We start from the raw sequence: 4,434 nt of genomic DNA, 5'->3' as shown, positions 1-4,434 counted from the left end.
AAGGTACTATGAGTGCCCACCTGAGTTTTAGTTCTGATGAAGGTGTTTCTTCTGCATAAATAGTTGTTAACTCGGTGCCCCTACAGTGGGAACCATCCGTGAAGCTGTCTATTCTGCCATCTTGGTCTGCCTCCGCTCTGCTCATATTTTCATTAGAATATTTGCATTTATGTTTATAAGAAAGAATGAACTTCCACTTTTATTTTATGTACTATTAAAATGTTTGTATCAAGATTGTGAAGTGTAATGAACATAATATATATTGGGCAGTTACCATTTAACCCACTATTGTTAGAGGTGGAAATATTTTGTCCTTGAATGTTTGGTATAATTTCTTAGAGAAGCCAGTGGAAACTAGAGAGCATTAGAGAACATGTGTATGTGTGCATGTGTATGTGTGCTCATCTTCAAAGGTTTTTGGTTGCTAATTCGAATAAATAAACATAAGCAAATTAATTTGCTAACTTATCACCTGACTTGATAAGTTACATTTTTGAAAATATTTTCATATTTCATACATATTTCAATTCATTGAGGTAAAGGCATAAATGTGTCCATATTATTATCTTATATTATCATTTTTTACTTTATAATGGTTAAAGGGTTGGAAGCGATATACCCTTACTCATTTCAGCTATTGGCTATTTATACCTCATTCAATGCTCTTTGGATTTAATTTGTTATTGCCACCTGCCCCTGCCCCCTGCCACAATCTCTTGAGATTTCGCAGCCTCTGTTCTTTTCTAATATATACATCCAAGATTATAAATTTCCCTCTAAACAATGTTTGTCCACATACCACACTGTTTGATGTGTGACCCTTTTCTTATTCCTTTCGGTTTTCTTTGACCTAAGGCTTATTTGGAGGGATACATTTTAATTTTGAAACACCTGTATTTCTTTTATTTATAATGTAATTAAATTGTGGCCGCCGGGCGCGGTGGCTCAAGCCTGTAATCCCAGCACTTTGGGAGGCCAAGACGGGCGGATCACGAGGTCAGGAGATCGAGACCATCCTGGCTAACACGGTGAAACCCCGTCTCTACTAAAAACACAAAAAATTAGCCGGGCGATGTGGCGGGCGCCTGTAGTCCCAGCTACTTAGGAGGCTGAGGCAGGAGAATGACGTAAACCCGGGAGGCGGAGTTTGCAGTGAGCTGAGATCCGGCCACTGCACTCCAGCCTGGGCGACAGAGCCAGACTCGGTCTCAAAAAAAAAAAAATAAATAAATAAATTGTGGCCAAAGAAAGTCCTGCTTATAGTTTCAATCTTTTCAATATTTTAAGACTTGTTTATGAACTAAATATATTTCAAAAATTTCACATGATTGAACAGAAAGTGTATTTTGCATTTGTAAGCTCAGCACTTTATATATGTTAATTAGATTGAATTTGGCTATATTGCTTAAAAATTACATATGTCAGCAATATTTCTGATTACTTTTGTAATGAGTTACTTGGGCTGGGCGTGGTGGCTTGCACCTGTAATCCCAGCACTTCGGAAGCCAAGGCGGGTGGATCACGAGGTCAAGAGATCGAGACCACCCTGGCTAACATGGTGAAACACCGTTTCTACTAAAAAGACAAGAATTAGCCAGGCATGGTGGTGCACGCCTGTAGTGCCAGCTACTCAGAAGGCTGAGGCAGAAGAATTGCTTGAATCCAGGAGGTGGAGGTTGCTGTGAGCCAAGATCGTGTGACTGCACTCCAACCTGGGCAACAGAGTAAGACTGTGCCTCAGAAAAAAAAAAAAAAATCTCTTAGTTTGATTTGTGGATTTGTCTTTATCTGCTGATATATGGTCAATTCTGAGCTTTCTATATTTTGATGCCATGTGTTTGGGTACATACTTATTTAGAATTGCAAAATGTTTCTGGTGAATCCATTCTGATGAATACATTTTTTGCACTTTTAATCTCTGTTATATCTTCTGTTAAATATGTCTTTTTTTCTCAAATGATTATAGGTACTTGTGGTTGAAGCTTAAATGATATATACCTCTTATCATCCTTTGACTTTTAAGCTTCCTTCATCCTGATGATTTAGACCTGTTTTACCACAATACAGTGCTTTATTTTGTTTTGCTTTATAATTCAGTCTGACAATATTGTCTTTTCATTAGAATTTTGAGTTCGCATTTTGATGCTTTATTTTAAATCTATTATCTTAATCTATGATTTCTCTCTCTTTTTCTCTCAGATGACTTTAAACTGAGATATAGTACAGGTGAGTGGTGGTTTTATTTTCAGTTCTTCTGGATCATACTGCTTAAACGTTTGGCATTTTCCTTCAAAACATACAAACCCATCTCCTCCCGCTGGCGGCCCCTGGAATTCAACCTGTATATCTGTAGCAAGTCATGCTGACAGAGACACTACACAACCTCTGAGGTGTCCCCGTGGAGACACAGTGTTTTCAGTTGCTGGGTTTATTAATCTGAGTTTTTGCTTTCCCTTGCATCTGGATTAAATAATTGCTCACTAATGAGTGAGCTGCCTGATGCCTTTGATGCTTCTGCAAACATTTCATTTTTATTTTCTCAAGTTTACTATTTATCCTCAGAGGAGGGGTTTGTCTGATTTACCCAGTATAACATTACTGGATGTACAAGTGTTCACAGAATCTTTAAAATATATAAATATGCTCCATTTGAATAATTTATCTTCTGATAGACTGAAGGAAACTGATATAGCCAAGGTAATCTTTAAATATACAGTAGGAATTAAATAAATATGTCATTGAAATGTATACTTAAAACATTCTATGCAGTAAATATTTTTTTTCTCTTGCAATGTTCTATTGAAGGGAAGAATTTCTCAAATTTGAGCTGTAATTATTGTTTGTAACATTTCTGATTAAAATAGATCAATATAATTTTTCAATTTTTGAAGACTGACAGACAGAGCTCCCTGTAAAAAAAGGAGCATTATTTTTTAGTACATATTTTTTCTCAAACAATGGTACCATCCTCTTAAGTTTCAATTATCTCATAATGTCTCTAATGAAACTATGTCATTTTGGTGTACTTTAAACATAGATAACATTATTCTTTAACAACTAGCCTTAAAAACTAATTTGCTCCTTGATCTCAGATACATTCATTGGTCCTTAATGTCATTCCATCAATTATTTTGAATAGCTACTGGGTTATCATTACTCACCACCTGAATGCTTCCTATCAGCTTTGCTGTACTTATGCACATAGGAGTTTTGCAAGGTAAGTCAAATTTAGAGTCATGAAATTGTAATTAAACTATATCAGTATAGCATGGGCCTGGTGGCTCCTGCCTGTAATCCCAGCACTTTGGGAGGCTGAGGCGGGTAGATCACGAGGTCAGGAGTTCAAGAACAACCTGGCCAAGATGGTGAAATCCCATCTCTACTAAAAATACAAAAATTAGCTGGGTGTGGTGGCACATACCTGTAAACCCAGCTACTCAGGAGGCTAAGATAGGAGAATCACTTGAACCTGGAAGGCGGAGGTAGCAGTGAGCCGAGATTGCGCCACTGCACTCCAGCATGGGCAACAGAGCAAGACTCCATCTCAAAAAAAAAAAAAAAAAAAAAAATTATATTGGTACAGACGAGAAAGTAAATAAATGTCTAAATTACATGTCTTAAACATTAATGGACATGTGCTGTGGAACCAAGTTCTATAGCTTCAGAATGAATCCTAAGTAGCCTTCTTTTAAATCTTTTAGGCCACCTTTGTAAAGTAACTCATCATGTAATTATAAAAATTTAGTTCTGTGAACACATTATAATTCACCATGGGAATACCTCTCCATTGATTGTCATTTTAAGTACTTAAAAATGCTGGACTGTGTATAAATATATCAATTCACGTATTTGGAATGGGTAAGAAAACATTTAAAGTGTATACATTTAATGTATTTTCAGAAACACATGCATTTCCATATAAAATACGTAACGTTTTTAATAATATTCTGTGGACCATTTTCCTTTCAGTATGTTGTGTATCAGTAATTCATAATGGGAGAAAAAAAGTATCCATCTTTGTGAATCATTGCTACCTTGCACCACTTTATACTGATATATGTGGCTCCTAGCCACCAAATTTGTTAGTGCTGGTAAAGAAAAAGTAAAGACTTAGGACCGCTGGTAACAATTGCACTGTTAAATTTTGGGGGAGGGGATTTAAGACGAAAAATTTAAATTGACCAAGATGGATGTCTCTTTGGAATCCTTTAATACAACCTGACTTGAACATAGACAATCACAATTACAGATGGGTAAATATTTTCTTGGATCATTTAAACAATACATGAAAAACTAGATAATGTTGCACAGTGCCTGAACCGGCTGCATAGCAGCAGCTTAAGGATCCTCAGTGCAGAAGTGTGAGTGCTTGGGCTGAAGAGCTTGTGTGATGTGGCCCCTCACCTACTGACCAGAAGAACCTCTTGGTAATTG

Source organism: Macaca thibetana, chromosome 3 (genome assembly GCF_024542745.1).
Source record: "Macaca thibetana thibetana isolate TM-01 chromosome 3, ASM2454274v1, whole genome shotgun sequence".
NCBI lineage: Eukaryota > Metazoa > Chordata > Mammalia > Primates > Cercopithecidae > Macaca > Macaca thibetana.
The sequence above is the reverse complement of the archived record's forward strand: the minus strand, read 5'-3'. Positions refer to the sequence as shown.